Source organism: Sus scrofa, chromosome 14 (genome assembly GCF_054392235.1).
Source record: "Sus scrofa isolate SSC_HxYL_T2T_F1_AM1 chromosome 14, Sscrofa_HxYL_maternal_Yorkshire_Landrace_v2.0, whole genome shotgun sequence".
NCBI classification, from domain to species: Eukaryota; Metazoa; Chordata; class Mammalia; order Artiodactyla; family Suidae; genus Sus; species Sus scrofa.
The window spans coordinates 119,207,446-119,231,330 of record NC_139396.1 but is presented as its reverse complement, the minus strand read 5'-3'; the positions used below and the strand labels follow the sequence as shown (position 1 = coordinate 119,231,330).

General features: G+C 37.1%; 1 long non-coding RNA gene across 11 annotated transcripts in view; it reads left to right on the top strand.

The window, feature by feature from the left end:
- The first annotated feature begins 1,111 nt into the window (after window positions 1–1,111).
- Window positions 1,112–23,885, top strand: part of LOC102159151 (uncharacterized) — a 662,825-nt gene continuing 640,051 nt past the window's right edge. For 5 of the 11 annotated variants that reach the window (XR_014827619.1, XR_014827618.1, XR_014827622.1 and 2 more), the window contains exons 1-2: window positions 1,112–1,371; window positions 1,938–2,129. This is a non-coding gene — a long non-coding RNA (uncharacterized LOC102159151). Of the gene's footprint in view, window positions 1,372–1,527; window positions 1,757–1,937; window positions 2,130–23,885 lie in introns of those variants that run through there. The other 6 variants (XR_014827623.1, XR_014827624.1, XR_014827620.1 and 3 more) reach the window with 2 other exon arrangements.

Here is a 23,885-nt window from a genome sequence, read left to right as displayed (position 1 = left end):
GCTCTTAGATTGAATTTCCTCTGGTCGTGCCAGACTTAGCAAGAGGCAACTTAATTGTTTTAGTCGTTCAGGTAAAAAAGTTTGGAGTTATCCGTGACACGTTTTTTCCATGTGCCATCCAATTCTTCAGAAAATCCTTCAAAGTACTCCCACATCTAGCTATTTCACTGGCAAACGCCACACCTCACCTTTTTAAACTGTTGCACTTGTTCTCCCAGTGCTTTTCGTTCTCCACCTGTGGCTACTTTCCACATAGTACGCTGAGAGATCCTTTTAATATGCCAGATTACACCATTTAATTATTCTATTCTAAAACACCGAAAATTTCCCATTTTTCTTAGTTATGGCTGTTTAGGCCAGCTGATTTGAGAAGAGTAGGTACAACTGTGTCTTGTGACTCTGAATGTGTGTTTTTGCAGATAACAAATCCCAGTAGAAAAAGGATTAGGAGATGGTCATTTCTCCAGTTACCCTCTAGATGGCGCTGTGGTGCCGCTCAAATTTCTGTCCTGGTTTTGATTTTCTTGAGGCGCGGATAGCGCAGTCATTTCAAGCAGAACACCTTTTCAGGCAGCCTGTGCTAAAATGTACGGAATTTTCTGCTCTTTTCCCTTCTTTCCTCTTCTTCTCACTCGAATTTTTTAAAAAGGAACAAATTGTAGCTTAAAAGAAATAAATTGGAAAGGTTCTGAAGGGGCTGGATTCTCTGAGAAACAGTTTGAATTGTCTGCTGTTTGAGAACGGAGAATAAGCAGGATTCACGTCCAGGGGGTTGGACGATCCCGGCGGGGTGCTGAGGGGAGAGCACTGGAGCCCCACCCACCCGGACTCCCTTGAGGGGCTTGTGATTTAGAGCCCAGGGTAGCCTGATCAAGAGGCATTGGCATTGGGGGAAAAAAGTCCCTAAAAAGTTTCATTCCAATTTGTCACTTTTTACAAAATGTCGTCTTTTCTCTGAGGACAAGCTTCTGCAAACGCAGAAATTAAGGGTTTGTCAGAAGGCGGCCAAAGTGAGCAGGTGTGTGCTGTTGATAGCGACTGCGCGTTTAGGGAGGCAGCTCCGGGCCCGGGGCCGAGGGGGAACTGAGCCTGCGCCCACGGGGGCGGGGGCGGGTCCACTGTGGCGTGGTGGAAAGGAGAGAGCGGAGGGCAGTTGCGGGCCTGAGGAGGTACCTTCCTGAGGACCGGGGGTAGGGCGTGTTGGGACCCGGGGCCCCCAGCGCTCTAGACGGCTGCTAGCCAAAGGAGGACCTGGAGTGGCGGCGCAGAGAGCGCGTCCCGCCAGAGGACAGCCCCTCTGCTTGTCTCCCGAGGCCGGCGCGAGAGAACCGCCGAGCCCGCCCGGGCCTGCACCTGGCGAGGCTTCTTCAGGTGGGGCGGGGAGACCGCAGGAATTCACGCACGTTTAGGACGGGAGACACCAGAGCGGCGCTATTGGTTGTGTCCCGGGATGGAAACAGTCACCACAGCTCCTCTTCGCCGCTCTTTTCTCTTTCAGTGTTTCCTGTGGAGGGCGGAAGTCTCCCTGAATTTCCCCTGGGTCGTGCCCCCGGCATGGTTTGGGCAACCCAGAGGAAAACGAAATTGTGAGCCACTTGTTTAAAATGTAAAAATTTCAAGGCGGTGGCAGCAGAGCATTAAAAACAAATGTCTTAACAGGTGTCACTTAGGGGCCCTATGTGACTACTGAGGTGACACCCATCAAGCTTTGACGCCAGCTCTGCCTCTGGGCACCCCTTTTCCGGTGTTCAACCAGGTGTGCCTTTAGCTTCATCTCTCTTACTTAAGCCTTTGCGGACATTGTTGTTCTATCTTAGACCTATAGGGGGAACACTATCAACAAGACGTGAAAAGAGCCGCTAACTTGGTAGAAACCATGCTCCTAACCCCTCTTCTCATTCCTGTTAATTTAATGTCTGTCTTTGTATCTTTCAAAGGAGCGTCCTCAAAATCAAGCGTTTCTGAAGCCCGGGACAGATGCTTTCTGTGTTGTTCTAAAACACGCTTGTAAGGAGGAGAATCCTCGGTTCAGAAGAGCTGAGGAGAGGCCACAGTTGAACTCAGACACCAGGAGAGAGAGGCTTTGAATCTGCCTGAAAGCCATCCTATTTTTTGCTGACAATGTGCAGGTATTTGGCTCTTTTTAATGTAAGGAAAAGATGTTAAGTTTCAAAAATGGCTTGGTTTTTGATTTAGAGTCTTCCAAATTATTTTCCTTCTCCCTTTTCAATGAAATTTATTTAACTTTTTGCCATAAATTAAGTCAATTGATTTACTCTTCTTCGATTACAAGGGAATAAGCATGTTTCATTGCTATAATCAATTTTTATAATCACACCACCCTCACACATAAGATTTCATGGAGCAGTTATAGCACCCTGTGAGTAGACCCTCAGCTGCTGCCATTTTTCCAGAAGAAGGATGAAAGCTCAAGAAGGTAAAGTGAATGATCCAAGATCACACAGCTAGGAGTAAGTGGAGACCGGAAATTGGATTCTTAGGTTCTTGCAGATCCTTTGTTTCCAAATCCATACCTGTCTCACTGTATCATGATGCCTTTCAACAGATAGTCTCTTGGTTTACAGATATAGAAGTTTAGGGTTTAATCCCTTTTTGGAGCCTCTACTTTTTGTAGCCAGAGATAGTTTCAATATAGTTTAAAATAAAATTCAGTCAGCATTATCTTCCTCTTGAAAACATTCAGTTAGTGGTCAAAGAGTGGGATAGTTTGGCCTAATTTTCAGGACAGTTTCCCATGAAGAGATCCATGTTAAACAATATCAAACGTATGCTTCACTGTGTCTTCTCCCATTAGCCAACATCTATTAATATATACAGTCCTTTCTGTATAAACATACACAGAATTATCTCAACAATTCATCACTGACTTTTTATGTCTAGCATGATCTGTTGGTATTTCAGAGATCCGGTTCCAATAAGTAAGATGATCTGTAAAAAAAAAAAAAAATAGTATGTGAGAGACTTTTAATTCATTTATCATTATTTCATACACTCACAAATATTTACTAACCTATATTTCTTCCCTAGATATGGGTAATATGACAGGAGAAAACGCAAATGACATCACTGTTCTCCTGCAACTTATATTCTGAGGAGGAATATAGAAAACTGTTAATGAAGGCATAGATCAGAAGGTTATAATAAGGTCAATGAAGAAAAAGAAGGGACAGTAAGGATATGGAAGGACATGGGAATTGGGTGTCATTTAGTGGAGGTGTTTTTACTGAGGTGACCATTGGCTAGAGTCTCAAATGAATTGGGAGAATAATAAATAAACTTTAGTTATGGTTTCTCTCTTTTTGCTTGTCAGGTGCTAGAGTCTCAAATGAATTGGGAGAATAATAAATAAACTTTAGTTATGGTTTCTCTCTTTTTGCATGTCAGGTGCATCACTCTTAATGATGACTTTTCTTCCTAGTCATTTAAGTTCATTATAATGTTTTCTCTATCACTGAGTCTCTAATTTTGTTTTATACATCTGCAAGTAGAGTAATAATACCTCCTGAGCCTACCTCTCAGAGTAATTGAGAAGATAAAATGAGAAAATATATGGGAGATGGTTTTGAAATATTAAAAACATAGTAGGAGTTCCCACATGGCTCAAAAATAACAAACCTGACTAGTATCCTTGAGGTTGTGGGTTTGATCCCTGACCTCACTCAGTGGGTTAAGGATCCCGTGTTGCTGTGAGCTGTGGTGTAGGTTGCAGACGCGGCTCGGATTCTGTGTTGCTGTGGCTGTGGCTGTGGCCAGCAGCTGCAGCTCTGACCAATTCAACCCCTAACCTGGGAACTTCTATATGCTGCACATGTAGCCCTAAAAAGCAGAAAACAAACAAAAAACCAAAAACCCAGTAGACTCATAAAGGATAACTATCTCTTTCAAATATGCCTTTCTAATTGACCCTACACTGTCTTTGATTTTTGAAGTGGTAGCCATCACTACCACTATATAGGGCTGAACATGCCTGAAATATTTATACCTTATCAGTTGAGAGTCTAGATTTTGGTTAACAAATTTCATCTCACATTCTTGTCTTGATGATTGACAGTGACTTTCTCTAGCACTGTTGTGAACTAATGTCCTTTCGCAGTGTAGCCCATCATCATAAACAACACTTGAATACATTTAACTTGTCCATTGCTTCTCATCTTCTATAGGTTATTTATGCTGGGATTGAGGTAAAAATGTTTTGACATGTTTATTGTGTCTGCCATTGCCAAGAAAGGGAAATCTGCTAATCAAATAGCTACTGAATCTTCTTTAAATCATAGTGACCTGTCTGGAGGTGATAGAAGGAGGTTGTCTGTTGCTTGTTACATACCAAATCCTCTGTTCTAATTCAGATAGAATTAGCATTAGAATTAGAATTTCCTGGCATTCTAGCAACATCTAGTTATACAGACCTCTTGCTTCCTCCTGGCAAGCCAGCTGACAAATGCCAGATGCTGACTCTTGGCTTCCTTCAATCTGCCCTTCAAATATGTGACTAGGTCTTTCCTCATGTGGCCATCTGATTCCATGTTTTGCGTGTTCTTCAAAGATGGGTCTCAAGCACAGAAATTTTTTCAGAGAGAATCTATGTAGAAATTTTGCGTCTGGCTAACTGGTCAAATATATGAATCAGATAATTAGAAACTTGAGTTGATTCAGATTACAACTAAAATATTAAAAGTCTCTTTTTACCAGGTAAATATTTGCCAAATTTAAATCAGAAGATCATAAGGTTATGAGAATCTTAACAATTCTCATAATTGGGCAAGCAATGATCCCTTTAATTCAGCCTAAATTTCAGGGGTTTTTTAGGACATGTTTAAGATAGCAGGGGAAGTCTGCTCTAAGAAAATTCAAGGGGATGCTGATTTGTCCCTGTGCACTTTTAACTCAAATTTATGGTTTTGGAATTTAAAGTATCAAATAGAAAGAACAAGATGGGAGCTAATAGCATGGAGAAGATGAGGCAGGTGATTTTATGGAGAGGGTCTTCTCGAGTCTGAATGATACAGCTAGTTATAGAGATCAAGTTCAACTTGAAATGGGGCTCTGGAGGACCAGTTGACACAGGGCAGAGCTTTCACCAAGATTGTTTGTGTTAACAAAATAGCTTTATTGTCCTTTAGCATTGCAATATCTTTCTCCCCAGTTACTGATCTCTTCATAGTTAACTTTATTGTCCCTTACTTAGTATTGCAACATTTTTCTACCAAGTTATTGATCCTTATAGTTATTTGTTTTTAATATAATATTTTTAATCTTAACTCCCAAAGGACAAATATTCATGGCTGTGTGAACCTGTTTTAACACAGTCTTTTGTGCCTCTCCACAAGATGGGTTTAAGGAACTTAGTGTTTATGAATAGTTCAGCAGCTTTTAGTGATGATTCTCCATTAAAATGTTCTGAATGCCGACTCTTTTTAGTTTTGCTAACTCAGTTCTAGAGATCTCAAGTTAAATACAGACTCTACTTTTATATGGCTTGAAAGATGAGATCTGAACTGGTTGTTTATGACATCTGGTGAACATCTGAAAATCTGAAAAAGCAGTCACTGAAACAAAAGTAGTGAACAAAAAGTTGCAGTTTAACTGATGTATGGGATGGTATTTTAATAAAATGAATTTTAAGTTTAATACCCCAAGTTAAAAGACACAAAGGTAAGGTTGAAAAATGAAGGTCTGATTTGCAATTGAAGTGATTCTAACATGGGCAGCTTTATGTATTTTCATTCATGGTAAGTATCAAAGGGATCCTTTATTCATTTAGTGGTAGATAATAGGTGGTAATTCTTTGAAGATAGTTGATTAGATCAGCTACAAAAATTATTAGAGGAATATTTTTTTTCTGTGAATATTCAAAAAGAATATCACTGAAGAGGATGTTTTGAAATCAAGTTAATTTAAATTATATATTTTTAAAAAAGAAGGCCAAAGCTGAATTTAAGTAATAATTGGTTAGTTTCCTCCATCAAGTTTTTAAGCTTTCGGTATATAGTCATTGTCAATTCCAAAGCTCAGTGCAGCAGTAGAAATAGAAGTAGCTGCAGAAACAGTGAAGCATGACTTAAGAGTTCCTGCCTTCTGCTGTTAAAAGGATCTTTTGCAGCTTCTTGCTATTTCCTAGCTCACAGGCAGTGCTAGGGAATCAACACATTTGAGGTCAAAACCATTTTGTCAGCCTAAGAGGTATGATTTTCCCAAGAGTGTCCCTAAAGATGACAAAGTTAGGTGAGGGAGGGGATGCTTTCAAAGTGAGAGAGAATTCCTCACATGGGAAAATTCCTCCCATGTGCTGGTATGTGGAGATGAAACGGAGTACATCACATTTCTTAGGGACTATCACTGGGAAGGAGGAGGAGCATTGAAGTAATTTCTTGTTATCATCATTCCTTTAACTTCTATGTTTTGATAATTGAGAACCCCAAGGAATTAATATTTAGAGTAATAATGTAAAACATTATATTTCCTGTGTATTGTCAATGAGCAATTCTTTCCTTTCTCCCCATTGCTTGATTTTTACATCCTTTTCTTTCTGGCAAGGTTACTTCTGAGCTGTTTGGTGGGTATAAAATCCAGAAAATCCTTATGGAAAAGTATTAAGAGAATATCAATATTAAAATTATGAATGAAATAATAGACATGAAGAAAATGCCTCTCCTGAAAAAAAAGATCAACACGTCTTAAATGAACTTGAAAAGAAAAATATTAAAATGTATATCTGCACATTTGCATCAATTAATGTTCAGTTTTACAAGGTGTGCAGTTTTTTTAAAGAATCTTTCCTGCATTTTGTTATTTTATTTGTTAGAACTTGGTCATTTCTTTCTAGACCCACTAATGCAGTTATGAGAGATGTAGGAAGTATCAAAGAAGGTAAATAAAATAAGATATGCTTAATTTATATTAATTGATAGGAATTAATTGTAAGCATCCACTGGACATCTATTAAGTCCTATACTTTTGGGATAAGAATAAAATTTAAGATATAGCTCTTTTCAAAGGTGTTTACCACTTACTATGAAAATAAAGAAATAGGGTGATGGGTTAATATTGAGTCAAAGGGCACAGTAGGTATCACACAGAGAGATTTAGATAGAACAGAGAAGGCCTCTCTGTAGAGATGAATTTAAAGCTGAGACCAGAACAAGGGAAATGGATTGGCTATGGGGAGAACATTCCAGGCAGAGGCAGCTGCAAAAGTAAAAGCTGTGAAGCAAAAGTGAGATTGATTTGTTTGAGAAATGTGAAAAAAAGCAGAGTGGCTGAAGTATAATGACTGAATAGGGAGTGGTATGAGATAAAATTGAAGACGCAATGAAGACTAGATTATGTAGGGCCTTGTAAATAATAGTGAAACATATTTCATTGTTTAATTTAGTGTACAAAGTCAAAGTATTAGATGGTGTATATAGGAAAGCAAAGGACATTTATGCTTAAATAGTATTGTTCTCGCTACATCTTGGAGAGCTAGTTGTGGATCACAAGAGAAGAAACCAGAAGACCAGTTAAGGATTCTGCAGGGAAAGGTCCTGGCTATTCTCATTTTTGGCGAAAGAGACTGTGATACAGTGATGTTCAATGACTTTCCCAAGCTCATGTAAGTAGGGAGCAGCCAAGTGAGGCTTTCTTATAGTCCTCTCTTCCTTATATCTCGGATGTAAAGAGCTAGGGTTCGTTGGGCCACTGGGCTGATTAAGAAAAGCAGATTTGGTGGTAGAAGTTTCCATTCAGATCCTGGCTCTGTCACTTACAAGCTAAGAGAACCTGGGGAAGCCACCTGGTACTTAGTTTCTGTCAACTCGTGATATCTTTTTCATAGGGTTCTTCAGATACGAGATACGATTCTTATAAGAAATAAGGTACAGTTATGAAAGAAATACATGTTGGTTGATAATGCAAATGAAAGAATTATAATTTTTAAAAGGGATTTTAAGAATGAAAATAGAAAAGTTGAAATGAGATTAAAAGTAAATATAGACAGGAGTTTGCTTTCCTGAATTTTAAAAATGGTATAAGTTCAGATTAAATTGATGAGGAATATACTGATTCCACTGTCACTGGCTTAAAGCCAGTGAAAGGGTCAGTTGTTTAGAACTCAAACCTCTTCTCTGCTGACCCTGGGAAATGTACATCTTTAAAAAGACAGGAAATTCACCTGGAAGGATATATAGATCAAAATGGAGCTTAGAAGGAATCATATGGCTTATTAGACGAGTGATTTATGAGGGGAAGGTAATATAATAATTTTTCTTGGCATTTGTTAGTGTGTCATTTATTCCACAGTGGGATGGGAACATGTTTTATGGTCTACAGAGCTTGTTTTTACCTGAAGTGAATATTCACATTCACAAGGACTCATTTATTTGAGGTCACAAGAGCTAGACAGTTCTGTAGTGGGGTGGGCATGTGTGTAAAGAGGAAGCTACACAAGCTATTTAGCATATGTCGGCCAAAACCCTCTAGGTTTGGACTGAATGTTTTACTTCGCATCCAAGGAACTTTTGTGCCCTGTTGGCATAGCTTAATGCTGATGAGTTGGATTTGAAGAAGGAAGATTATTGTATCACCAGTTGGCTCCAGGCCATTTTAATGCTTAAAGAAATACTGATCTTAGATCTTAAAGAAATTCTGATGCTGGCTTAGTGGACATGGGGAGCAGGTCCTAACTTCTTTGACAGTTTGGATAGATTGTCCTGAAAACATGTAAACTGAAGTCCAACACATTTTAAAATTGTGGAATTTTGACTTGGAAACAGAAAATCTGTCACTAGAAATAATTGCACTAATTGCTTTGTTTATATGGAAGTGAATCAGTAACTTAACTTCTCCACTGTTCAACATTATCTAAATTATTTATTCTCTTCGAACCTCCATCTCCCAAACTAAATAGTGTGGGGAAACCACATCTTCTCTGACTACTGTGATGGGTAAATGAAGTAATATATCTATAAGAACTAGGTGTCTGACACATAGTAAGCACTGAATCTGTGTGAGTTTCTGACTAGCAGGAACACGTGTTAATGGTGAGGTCTTTGGCAAAGCACACTTGGGGTCTTAGTTTGAATATGTAAACTACTAACAATATTGAGCTTTACTTTTCTTCTATATGGGCTGCTTTATTTTATTTCATTTTATTTTACTTTTTAGGGCCACACCTGTGGCATATGGAAGTTCCCAGGCTTAGGGGTTGAATCAGAGTGCAGCTACTGGCCTACATCACAGCCACAGCAATGCTAAATCTGAGTCGGATCTGCCATCTACATCATAGCTCATAGCAACACTGGATCCTTAACCTACCGAGCAAGACCAGGGATTGAACCCCTATCCTCATAGCTAAGTTGGGTTTGTAACCCACTGAGCCACAGTGGGAACTCCCTGTAGGGGCTTTTTAGTTTACAAATATTAACTTGCTGAGCTGGGGTGTGAAATAGGTGCAAAAAAGGAATACTTTCTCAGTAGTTATCTGAATAGATTCTTAGGATTTGGAGGAAGCGTGGAACAGTGGAAAGAGCTTGGACTTTCATGCCAGACAGTATTTGTTGTTATGTATTTATTTATTTACTTAAAGTTAATTTACAAAATTGTGCAATTTCTGCTGTACAGCAGAGTGACCCAGTCATACACACACACACTCACACACACACACACACATACATTCTTTTTCTTTTATTATCTTCTATCATGGTCTATTCCAAGAGACTAGAAATTGTTCTTTGTTTTGATTTTTGGATGTGCTACTTGCTAGCTCTGGGTCCAAAGTTGGGTGGGAGAAGTGGTCAGTTTTGGAGGCTATAACTCTTTTTTTTTATTACTCAATGAATTTTATTACATTTATAGTTGTACAATGATCATCACAACCAAATTTTACAGCATTTCCATCCCAAACCCTCAGTGCATCCCCTCACCCTCCCAAACCTATCTCATTTAGAAACCGTAAGTTTTTCAAAGTCTGTGAGTCAGTATATTCTGCAAAGAAGTTCATTGTGTCCTTTTTTTAGATTCCACATGTAAGTAATAGCATTCAATATTGGTGTCTCCCTGTCTCACTTCACTTAGCATTATAATTTCTAGGTCCATCCATGTTGCCGCAAATGCCATTATTTCTTTTCTTTTAATGGCTGAGTAATATTCCATTGTGTATATGTACCATATCTTCTTTATCCACTCCTCTGTCAATGGGCATTTAGGTTGTTTCCATGTCTTTGCTATTGTATATAGTGCTGCAATTCTTTTCAAGTCATGGTTTTCTCTGGATAGATGCCCAGTAGTGGGATTGCTGGATCATATGGTAATTCTGTTTTTAGTTTTCGAAGGCATTTCCATACTGTTTTCTGCAGTGGTTGCACCAATTTACAATCCCACCAATAGTCTAATAGGGTTCCTTTTTCTCCACACTCTCTCCAGCACTTATTGTTGTAGACTTTTTGATGATGGCCATTCTGGCCGGTGTAAAACCTCATCGTGGTTTTGATTTGCATTTCTCTAATAATGAGTGATGTTGAACATCTTTTCATGTGTTTTTGGGCTATCTGTATGTCTTTGGAGAATTGTCTGTTTAGATCATCTGCTCATTTTTCGATGGTTTTTTTTTTTTTTTGGTATTGAGCTCCAGAAGGTGTTTATAAATTTTGGAGATTAATCCCTTTTCAGTCGCTTAATTTGCAAATATTTTCGCCTATTCTGTGGGTTTTCTTTTTGTTTTGTTTAGGGTTTCCTTTGCTGTGCAGAGACTTTTAATTAAATCCCATTTGTTTATTTTTGTTTTTATTGTTATTACTCTAGGAGGTGGATCTGGGGAGGTGTTGCTGTGGTTTATGTTGGAGTGTGTTTGGCCTATGTTTTCCTCTAAGAGTTTTATAGTACCAGGTCTTATATTTAGGTCTTTCATCCATTTTGAGTTTATTTTTGTGTATGGTGTTAGGAAGTGTTCTAATTGCCTTCTTTTACATGTGGCTGTCCAGTTTTCTCAGCACCACTTATTGAAGGGGCTGTCTTTTCTCCATTGTATATGCTTGCCTCCTTTGTCATAGATAAGTTGACTGTAGGTGAGTGGGTTTAATTCTAGGAGGAGCTCATAACTCTTTAGGTCAGTTTTTATCTCTGAAACATTGACTCTCATGGAGTAGTAAAGAAGAATGGTCTTTTCTTCATTTATCTTTCATTTTAATCCTAGGCCCCTAGAGCCGCAGTTTCAGGAGGGGGAGGATCCTGCTCCTCCTCCAAAACTTGGGTCATATCCTTTCACGACTACGGGATGCTAATTAACTATTTTGACTAATTTCAACTAAGGTGAGCATAAAATGACAGTGACTAAATATGTGATCCCTTTCAAGGAATATTTTTAAAGGTTGTAGCATTTTAAAGTGAAATAAGTTAATATTTTCTGAAGGAAATTTTTAGCCCTATCAGAAGACAAGTAGGGTAAATATTTTTATATAGGAGGTGTAGGTTTGTAATATTCAAATTAAACTACATGTAATTTGGAAAAGGGTATTATTTTAAATGAGTGTAAGTTTGTTTCAGCATAAAGCCATTCAGTGATGCCGAAACTATTTTAGTCTGCTTTTATAATAATCTCCACCCACTTTCAGTCATAGCAAAGCTTCACACATTAAGAGAGAGATAGTCTTTCTATAAACATTTGTGAAGCACCTTGTTGTGTTTCTAGTATTGGAAATGGTGGATACAGAGATAAGTCCTTCCCCAACCTCCAGCAGTGAGTTAAACCCTAGAAGGAAAATACAGCTTACTGAGCACAATGTGGTGTCAGGAAGGAGAAGCACACTTTCCTCAGAAGGCAAATAACCTGGGACCCCTGGCCTCTGGCTGTTTAGGATGGGCATCTCAGAGCCTGAGAGGAGGAGTATGGGGTTCAGCATGTGGAGGACAGTGGGTGCATCAGGAATCAGTGTTCTGGGATTTTGCTCTGAACTCTGTACTGCTTGCTAATTCAACCCACGCTGGCTTATTATTGTGATGGAATTAATTGTATTTCCTCCTTTTCATGGGTCTATCAGCCTGAAGTGATAGCATAGGTTGTTTAAAACATTTAGACACTTCGTGTTCTCATCTTACTGGATAATTCAGTGGTGCAAAACAGAGCTGACCTTTCACAATCCCTTTTTTTGCTCTGTTTCCACAACACCTCTCTCTATTTTCCCTCCTTTCTTATTGACTTCTATTTCTCATTAACCTTTGTTTGACTTCAAGATTTTGAAGTCTACTGGGTCTTGATCTTGGGCAGCCTTATTTCTTTACTTAAATACTACCTGAGTCCTCTTGTGAAGCCAGGGTAGTTATCATGGGTTTAACTACCACCCATAAGCTTATGACTCCCAAATTTATCTTTCCTTCCTGACCTTTCCTTGGATTGCAGATTTGTGTATTAAATTGCCTGCTGACATATCTGTCTTAATAAAGGCATATAAAACTTAAATAGCCAAAGTAGAATTCATGACTCTACCCTAAGATATCCTGTACTCATCTCTAGTCCACACTACCTGCTCCCTCCCATGTAATCCATTAAGAAGTTTTGGTGATTAACATTCTAAAACACTGACTTGCATCCTTATCTATCACTCTAGTACAATCCATTATCCCTTTCCTCCTGTTATCCTGAGAGGACCTTCAAACTGTTCTTTCTACTTTTGCCTCCTTACAGTCTGTTCATGAACATCAGCTAAAATTATGTTGTTTTAAAGACTATTTTTTTTTAGAGTAGTTTTAGGTTTACAGCAAAGTTGAAAGGAAGGAACAGAGATTTCCCATATACTCCCTGCCCTTATACATGTACAGCCTCTCCTATTATTACCAGTGCTCAACAGAGTAGTACATCTGTTACAATTGATGACCACATCATTATCACCCAAGTCTGTAGTTTACCCTAGAGTTCATTCTTGGGTTGGAAATGCTATGAGTCTGGACAAATGTATAGTAACATGTAACCATGACATGTAGCGTGTCATATAGAATATGGTCGTTGCCCCCCAAACTCTCTGTGCTCTACTTATTCATCCTTTTTTTCCTCTTAAGGCCCTGGCACCTACCAATATTTAATTGTCTCTACAGTTTTGCCTTTTCCACAGTATAATATGGTTGGAATTATAAAATATATAGCCTTTTCAGTTTGGCTTTTTTCCCTTAGTAATGGGCATTTAAGTTTCCATCATGTCTTTTCATGCCCCAATGTAATCTTTTAAAATCATAAATCTGGTCATGTCTTTTTCCTCACTTACATGCCTATTTTTTCAATGTACTTAGCACAGAAATCCAGCTGCTTTACCCTAGACTAGGTCCCTATCTGTCCCTTTGGATTAACCTCTTACCCCCTTCACCCTGTCTGTATACTTCACCCTGTCTGTATACTGTGCTCCATGGTCCTCTTCATGTTCTCATAAATGTCAAAATTGTTCCCACTTTTGGACCTACAGTTGCCATTCTTTTTGCTTGAGATGTTTATGTCCCTGTGCATTGTATTGAGAGAGGTGTTGTTATTATTTTTTTTTTTTTTGTCTTTTTAGGGCCACACCCATGGCATATGGAGGTTCCCAGGCTAGGGGTCAACTTGGAGCTGCAGCTGCCGACCTACACTACAGCCACGGCAACTCCAGATGCTTAACCCAATGAGCGAGGCCAAGGATCGAACCCGCAACCTTGTGGTTCCCAGTCAGATTCGTTTCTGCTGCGCCAGGACAGGAACTCCAGCTAACATCTCTATTAATGTTATGGAATTATCATTTGTTTTCTATTGTGGTGATAACTGAGATCTAGACTCTTAGCAAGTTTGATGATTATAATAACTATTGCTGTCTATATTTCCTACACTGTGCATTAGGTCTCTAGGGATTATTCATCTACTAGTTGGAAGTCTGTACCCTTAACTAACATCTCTCCTATTCCCCCACCCTTGAGCCCCTAGTAACCACCATGTTCCTCTGTTGTTATGAGCTGGGATATTTTAGAATCCACATATAAGTGATATCACACAGCATTTGGGTTACTTATCTCAGAGTGGTATTCTCAAGGTTTATCCATGTTGTTGTAAATGCCAGGATTTCCTTCTTTCTCGTGGTTGAATAGTCCATTATATAATATTTCAGTAGATAGATATGTAGGTAGGTAGACAGGTAGATATTAGACAGATTTTTCCTTGTCTGTTCACCAGGTGATAGTAACTTAGGTTGTTTCCATATCTTGGCTAGTGAATAATGCTATAGTAAATATATCTCTTTGATATCCTGTTTTCACTTACTTTGACTATATACCCAAAAGTGGAATTGCTGGATCACATGATAGTTATATATATATATATATATATATATATATATGTATATATATATATATTTTTTTTTTTTTTTGGTCTATTGAGGACCACACTCGTGGCATATGGAGGTTCCCAGGCTAGAGGTCTAATCAGACCTGTTTCTGCCAGCCTACGCCAGAGCCACAGCAATGCTGGATCTGAGCCGCATCTGTGACCTACACCACAGCTCACAGCAAAACTGGATCCTTAACCCACTGAGTGAGACCAGGGATCGAGTCTCCAACCTCATGATTCCTAGTCAAACTCGTTTCTGCTGCGCCATGATGGGACGTCTCATTTCAGGTCTCACTTTAAAAGTTATTTTAGAGAGACCTTCTCTAGTCACACATCTATGGGAGCCTTTGGTGCTTTTTGTCAAAGTATTATCATGGTCTGAAATTACTGTAAATGTTTTATGTATTTTTTATTATCCATCTACTCACTACCTCCCTTATTAGGCTATGAAAGTAAGCCTCGTGATGATGATTTGGTTGACTGAAAGACAGCAACAAATCCACATAAAGATAGATTTGTAATCTTTTACACTTTGGGGTCAAAATATTTCAGAATATTTTTTAAATCAGAAATCATTCCAATTTTAGAGTATATTATGATACTTATACAATGTGTTATGTAGCTTTACCATATAGGTCTATAGCAATATCCCAAAATCAAATGTATTAGTATTTCTTTAGGGAAATTTAAGAATATTCATACTAAGTGGAATAAATACTTTATGTCAGTTAGGTTACATTTTGCTATCAACTACACTTTGAAAAAAAAGTTTCGTCATATTTTTCATACTTTTGGGTTGTGGATAAGAGATTGTAGAACTCTAAGAAGTTTCATTAATGGTGGGTATAAAAAGCTCCTTCCATTCACATGGGAGCTTTTTATGCCTCTGATCCCTCTGGACTGTTCTGGAGACTCTGTCTAGATGCCTACCTCCTGCCAGGTTCAAACAGTCAATATTATATCATATAACTGCATTTCTGAAGGTTTACTCCCAGGCTGAGTGAATTCTTTCCCAGACATAGCATTCTTGAGCACTACCACACTTCAAGTTCGCCTGAACTCTACTCGTAAGTGGCAATCCTAAAACCAAAACAAAACAAAAAATGTGGTGGAACTGGAGGAAATAAAGGATAGTGAATTGCAGGGTATTTTTAGACTTGGTTCCATTGTTACCTCTATAGCTTTTTCTCTTGCTAAATTTCATCTTATAAGACTTGGTTTGATTCTCATTCAATAGACGATTATCCTGAGAAAAATAATTGAATAATAGTAGAGAACAAAAAACTGAGAGTAATATTACTTCATTGACAGTGTTTGTTCATATGATCATTTAATAGGCCATTTAGAATTTATAACAAATTAGATAACCTAGTTATTATTTTCTTCTTCTACTTTTTTTTTTTTTTTTTTTTTTTTTTTGGTCTTTTTGCTATTTCTTGGGCTGCTCCTGCGGCACATGGAGGTTCCCAGGCTAGGGGTCGAATGGGAGCTGTAGCCGCCAGTCTATGCCACAGCCACAGCAACGCCAGATCCAAGCCGCGTCTGCAACCTACACCACAGCTCACGGCAACGCCGGATCCTTAACCCATCGAGCAAGGCCAGGGATCGAACCTGCAACCTCATGGTTCCTAGTCGGATTCGTTAACCACTGCACCACGACAGGAACTCCTCTTCTTCTACTTTTAAAAATGGATTTAAATTGTGTTTAAAATTTTAGCCAAAATTCAGAGGATAAACTTTTACATTGTGTTGAGTTTTATAAAGCAATTGTAATAATAGTAAAGTGATAGGATAAGTTTTGATTCACCACAAAGTGTGCAGAATTGGTTAATGAAATAATCTGTTATACTATTCATACCATAAATAATTCTGCTTTAAACCACTTTAATTTTTACATATCACAGTGTAGATCCTTAAATGATTGAGTAGGAATAGAGTTACTGAACTTTAAATATGCTTTTATTTCTTTGCATTTAAATAATGAAACAATTTAATTACTGTATCACTGCTCTCCATTCATGACAAATGTTTCATTTTGTTCTTTTTACAGTGAAAATAATTAACTTCCAGTTGTTGAAATCTGTACCCATGCAGCTTCTTCCCTATATTTTCTTCTAGGAGTTTTATGATCAGGTCTTATGTTCAAGTCTTTGATTCATTTTGAGTTAGTTTTTGTGAGTGGTATAAGATAGGGGTCTGATTTCATTTTGCCCCGTGTGTCCCTTTAGTTTCCACAGCATCACTTGTTGAAGAGACTATCCTTTCCATATTGGTGTTCTTTACTCCCTTGTTGAATATTAGGTGACTGTATATAAAGGCTCTCCAGTCTGTCCTAGTAGTCTATGTGTCTGTTTTTTCCCCCATATCATATTATTTTAATTACTGGAACTTTGTAATATAGTTTGAAACCAAGAATTGTGATGCCTAGGGCTTTGTTGTTTCTTGAGATTGCTTTGGCTATTCAGGGTTTTGTGTGGTTTAATATAATTTTGGGATTATTTTTCTATTTTTGTGGTGAATGGCATTGGACTTTTGATAGGGATGTATTGAATCTATAGATGGCTTTAAGTAGAATGCACATTTTAACAATATTCTTTTGATCATTGAATGAGGAATGTCTTTCCATTTGTTTGTATCTAGTTTGATTCCTTCAGGAAAGTCTTGTGGTTTTTGTTATATTTTTCACTTCCTTGGTTAAATAGATTCCTCAGTATTTAATTATTTTTGATATAATTGTGAATGGCATAATTTTCTTTATTTCCTTTTCACATGTTTCATTATTAGTGTGTAGAAATGCAACTGATTTTTGTATGCTTATTTTATATCTTTCAAATTTACTGAATTTGTCAATTAGTTCCAACAGTGTTTTTTGTTGAGTCTTTGGGATATTCTGTATGTAAAATCATATCATCTGCAAGTGATGATGGTTTTACTTGGCAATGACATTTTAGATACACAACAAAAACAACTAAAGCAAAAATAAGTGGGCCCACATCAAACTTAAAAACTTCAGCATATTGAAAGAAACAGTCAACAAAATGAAAAGGTAACCAACAGAATGGAAGGAGATTTTTGCAAACCATATATCAGATAAGAGGTTAACATCCAAAACATATAAAAAAGTTATACAACTCAATAATAGCAATAAAACTCAAATAATCTGATTAAAAATGGGAAAAGAATCTGAATAGACATTTTTCCTAAAAAGATATCAAGATGGTCAACAGATGCATGAAAAGATATTCAATATCAGTAATCATTAGGGAAATGCAAGTCAAAAGCACAATAAGTTATAAACTCATACCTGTTAGAATGACTATGGCTATAATAGAAAAGACAAGAAATAACAAGTATTGGAGAGGATGCATAGAAAAGAGAATCTTTGTACACTGTTAGCAGGTATGTAAATTGATTTAGCCACTATGGAAAACAATATGGAAGTTCATCAAAAGATTAAAAATATAACTGTCATGTGGGGAGTTCCTGTCGTGCCATTTATGACAACGTGGATAAACCTTGAGAATACCACTCTGAGATAAGTAACCCAAATGCTGTGTGATATCACTTATATGTGGATTCTAAAATATCCCAGCTCATAACAACAGAGGAACATGGTGGTTACTAGGGGCTCAAGGGTGGGGGAATAGGAGAGATGTTAGTTAAGGGTACAGACTTCCAACTAGTAGATGAATAATCCCTAGAGACCTAATGCACAGTGTAGGAAATATAGACAGCAATAGTTATTATAATCATCAAACTTGCTAAGAGTCTAGATCTCAGTTATCACCACAATAGAAAACAAATGATAATTCCATAACATTAATAGAGATGTTAGCTGGAGTTCCTGTCCTGGCGCAGCAGAAACGAATCTGACTGGGAACCACAAGGTTGCGGGTTCGATCCCTGGCCTCGCTCATTGGGTTAAGCATCTGGAGTTGCCGTGGCTGTAGTGTAGGTTGGCAGCTGCAGCTCCAAGTTGACCCCTAGCCTGGGAACCTCCATATGCCATGGGTGTGGCCCTAAAAAAAAAAAAAAAAAGAGAGAGAGAGAGAGATGTTAGCTAGTGCTACAAATATGAATCCTGTAATAATATATAAATGTATCAAGTCAACATATTTTACACCTTAAATTTACACAGTTTTATATGTTAAATGTATTTCAAGGAAGTATGGATAAAAGCATGTTAATAAAAAAAGAAATCTAGTCTCTGGAAGCAAAATGAATTGCCTTAAGGAATATGGCTTTTCAGCCCATGTGTCATGAACTGACTGTCTTGTGAGTGAGATGTAAAGTTCTGCAGATACATTAGTATTCAATTCTTCCACATTGGCTCTGAAGTTACTAAAACCAATTAAAATAATTCCAGAAGCTCAGTGGAGTATGCCACTGTGGGAAGTTTTAAAATAGAAAATCATGTCTTATGTTGTTAGCAAAACTGTGCTGACACACCAATGGATAACTTATTGGAACTTGATTTTTTTCAGTCACAAAGAAAGAGGAGTCTATTAAGTAGCTCTATTCATACATATATACCCTTAGTAAGTATTTGAATTCTGGATTTTTTTTCCTTTTGACCTGCCTGCCCGGTCTCTCAGAAGACTAATTTTTCACTATTAGGACATTTGGCAGGCAGTCATAATGATTGACTTTCTTTTTTTTCTATATCTTTCCCTTCTGAACTTAATGCCCTCACCCCTCAAAATCGAAAACAAAGCCTTTGAGAGAAGCAAGTTTCTGCACATAAAGATTTTCCTGTCATGAAAGTTTTCTAAGTGTGATAAATCAGTAATTTGCAGTTATGTTAATATCAAGAATCATCCATTTAAATTGATGTCTTTGTTGTGTGTCCCTTTCTACATGAATAAATTATCAATTTAAAAATGAGTTTGACTCAAGAGGAATTACACTTCAAAGTTTATTATATTGGTAAAAATTAAATAGATTGTTGTAAGATAATCTAATTTTGCCTGATGTACTTATGTGAATGTAATGAACAGAAGGGATAACTTGTTATTTGGGGACTGAAGTCGATGAGGCACATATTTTATAATGCATGACTACTGACAGTCTGACTAGAAAAATCACATTGTAACATTAATATAACATGTTTATTCATTACCTCTTGATATGAGTGCAAAATTAATTTTGTTAACATTTTTCTCAAAAGGAAAAAATAAACTGTGCTAATACTACCACGGAATCCTAAGCTTTACTATAATTGTTTTATAAATATTCATCTCTAAATATTCCCCCTTTGTACAAGTGATGGCAGATATATTTTCCAGACCAGGATGATGAATGTATTGAGGATGAGAATTATCCTCGTTTAAAGCATTACACCTCGTTTAAAGTCTTTTCTTTCACAGAATATACTTTGAACTTGATACCTTGCAGAACATTTACTGAAAGTACATTAGTAAAGCATGCCATTCCCAGGTGCAGTTAAGCTTCAATTCTATAGGATTTCAGGGGATAGATAGTGTCCTAACCATTGTACCTCTTCATTTATTCCATCACTGACTTCTCCATATTCCCCATAATAAACCTTTGTCATATTAAGTATTAGGATACATGGTTTGCAATTACTCCAAACTACTTAGAACACTTATTTCATCATCTGTTTGTGTGCGTGTTATAGAATGTATCTTTGCATAGTGATCATCTACTCCTGCAGGAGCAGGAGTAGAAGTATAGGTGTGAATAAAGATAGTCTCCCCTCTCAGCCCCTCTGCTTTCACTGTTTTATATTGCCGAATAAAGATAAGAACAAGATGATGTATTAGAAATTATGGGAAAATAGTAATTTTTTCTTATTAAATATTTATAGACTTTATACATTAAGATATTATAAAGTGATTGAATAGAATAAAAATCTTCCTTCAAGGGTAAAACCCTTTATTGGCTATTAAGATTGAATGTACTTGGGTAGATAGGAAATAATTCCCTGTGTCTCTTTGTGATAGTGGTTGTCAGAAATGGTGGTTTTTAATTTGGGGGGAACTCTGACTACCAAGACAGAGATGCAGGACATGAAGGGTCAGGTTCAAATAGCTATAGTATTTGAAAAAATATGCATGGGTGATTCTAATGCTGATGATTTTCGACAGGTGATTGGAAAAATGCCATGCCTGTACTTTTATTACTTAATAATGGAGTTATTGTATATTTGCTAATATTTCTTTTTTTCCTTATTTTCTGGCTTCAACAACTTTTTGTTCTTTCTTTAAATCTGACTCCGATCCTTGGTTTTGATAGTCATTTTTTTTCTAGTCTTTTGTCATCCAGCTTAGATCCTAATTGTTCTTATGTTTTCCTAAATGATGTAGTTATAATAAATTGAACTAAATCTGTTTAAAGTCAAGATGGGAAATTTTATTAAGAAAAAAAATTTTATTGAGAAAAAAGAACAAAGTTTTAATCTACTTTTTGGGTCTGGGTGGGGGGTAACCTGTCAATTATGTGTTAAGTTAGAATTTCATATCCACAGTGCACATGTAACATCAAAGTTCTGAGCTAAAATAATTTCTTATTAACATTTAAGTAAGATTTTTATCTAATCCCATCACAGTCAGAGGCAGAAACCAAAGGGGTTTAATAATCACCTTGTCATTGAAGGTCAGGTTCCTAACAGAGCCCTTAATTAGTATGTGAAACATCTTAGGGCTGAAAAACCTCTTGCCAAGTGATTTCTTTTTTGTCCAGTTCACTCGTGGATGATAGAGAGCATCAAAGGACTTGTGGTTGAAACTTAATTCATATTTGTTTCTAATAACAGTATGTATTTTCTGTGCTCACAGATTCTCTGTTGACTGAACTGTTTCCTGGTGGAATGGATAAATGTGTAATAAATGTTTTCTGTAAGGTGAAGGAAATTTTAGATTTCATTAGGAATTTAGGTAGCTGCATAATTTATAGGCATTTCATTTGGTTTTGACTAATAAACTGCAGCAAACATATGGGGGATTGTAAATAATGTGGTTAAATTTTAGGGTTATATTGTTTCTCGTTGTATGACATAAGTATGTCTTATTTGACTCCTTAATTGCTCAAGGTTGGCTTTTATGCTTTCAGTGCTATTTGTAGGGATCTGAAATCTGCCTAACCTTGGCACTTTACAAGTCCCATCCCTAAAGCCTGCAATCCAATCATGTCTTTATTAAATCCCTTTGTATTAAAAACACAGTTTAATGAAAAATTGTCATGCTAAGACTGGGATAGAAGTGGTATGTGGTCTATAATCTCACCATGTAGAGAAATTATCATATGGTCTAATGAGTAGTCATTTGGTATTCATAGATATTTAAGGATAGAAAGGCCTTTGTAGGTTTGCTAGTAACTGTTCAATATTAGACAAACCTCACTGGCATTCTTTTATAAAAAATATATATAAAATAAATGAATTACATTAAATGTTCGTACCAGTTATTCAAGGAATTGTGTCTTCTTGATATATCTAATTTTTTAGTTTGAACCTGGGAATAATTACTTGGGGTTACATTTTGATTAATCTAATTCAAAATAGTGAGCTTTAATGAAGAACCCACTCTGTGCAGAGCACAATCAATAATTATCTTTATAAGTCAAGTCAATGTTCCATCAATGTTCTATCTTGTTGAGAAAATGGAGGGCTGTTCTGAGGTAAGCAGCATGCTTGTTCTTGCAGAATTAAAGAGGAAAAGAAATGAGGACCTGAGTTGACCTCTGAGGAGATCAGTACTGGGCCTGGGGAGCAGGCAGGAGTGGTGAGGGTTGACAGTAGAGCAACCTCCTCCTCCTCAGGCAGGGCATTTCTGGGCAATATTAGAGCCCCTAGCATGAGCAGGAAGTAAATAAGTTAGTGTAGCCCATCCCTGCTCTCAGGAACTTGGTTATATTTCAGGGACACCATAGGAAAGGACTCCTATGTAAATCTGAACTCTACCAGTTCCAAGTCAACACTAAGCTCAAAACTTAGTGTCTAAGAGGTCCTATAGTAACATCTCCAGTAATCACATCGATGAACTAATATTTCTTTAAGACTTTTAGTTATTTATATGAATTGGACACATCACTTTTTCACCTGGGTTCTCAGTATTTGAGTAGTAAATTAAATTCCACATTCACAAACCTGGGAGAGAGAGACCCTGGTGAAACTGGAGGAGTTGATCTTCAACTGCAGCTCTGCCATGTAGAAGAATAAGACATATAGGGGTGTTCTGAGAAGAAGAATGGCAAGTCGGACAGATAAGGGAAGAAGATGCTGCTTTTCTATGAGGATTGATTGGAGTGAGGAGGACTCTGGAGGAAGGATATAGTGTGATAATTGGATTACTTTTACATTCTTAATCCCTGGGATTTCACTATTCATTTGGCAAGTAATTTATGCAATTGGACATAGTTTAATAAAGAGATTTAACATGATTTATGGGCATACTCCTGTCCATTTCTGTATCATGGCTTTATAATGGTATTTAATTTTGCTCACTTCAAACCATCTTAAGGAAATAAGATGATTTTTAAAGAAATAAGTTCATCAAGCATTTTTTATCTTCTTACTAACCTCAGGTCTTTTTTAAATAGACCATTAACTTGAAGTGGATTCTTTTTCAAAATGATATTCTTTTAAACTGAGATTGGCTACGTCTCTACTTTGATACTTTTCTGAGTTACCATATAGAGGAAACCAAAGACTGTTTCTGCCTTTGGATTCTCCACATTGGGCATTGCCCTTGCTCAAAGTTAGATTGCACTTCTGAATCAAGGCCGGTTCTTAATCATTCCCCTAGTACGTTTTCAGCTGAGAGAATTCCAGAACACATCTTTGTTTATTATTTCTGATGGCCAAAACAATAAATAACCAGGAAGGGAAAAAGGTGGATTTTATTGGAAATCAGTAGCTGAAGTGCATTTGGAATATTGTGAGCAAAAGCCTCAAATTAAGTTTATCACAGCTTTCAAAATGGGATGTGCCAGGAAGTTCACTCTTGCCATTGAGATAGGAAGAGGGATGATGTTATAAATGGAGGTACCTCATTTTTTTTTTTTTTTCGTAAATAGGACACTGGGAAGAATTCTGGCTTGAAGTGATGCTTTTTGTACAAGTGAGTCTTAACTCAATTTAGAAGACAGCTCTGCCCACCACTATACCACCAACAAACACCACATCATCTAAATTCAATGTCTGCCAGGGAGACAGGCTTGTAGCTGAGGTTTCCATCTCACATTTTTCACTTCAGCTTCTTTTTTCAAAATTGCAGTGGCTGATCTGCTTCCTAGGTTGACCTAGATGGCTTTTAAGTTTCCATCCAAAGGAGACAATCTAAATTTGTAATAAAATTAGTATAATTAATTATTCCAGACCTAGAGTCTCCCTCCCTTTTTTCCACTCAAAAGAAAGTACAAAAATTCAATGAACTGGATTTTTTTAGTTATATTCTTATTTCTCCCCACAATATACCTGTGAAAAAAGATAAGGAAATTAGTAAAGCAAGCGAGATTATAATGCAAATTCTATACAAACTGGGATAATACATTTTTAAATAAAATTTGTTTACCCCATCTTTACTGAATATGA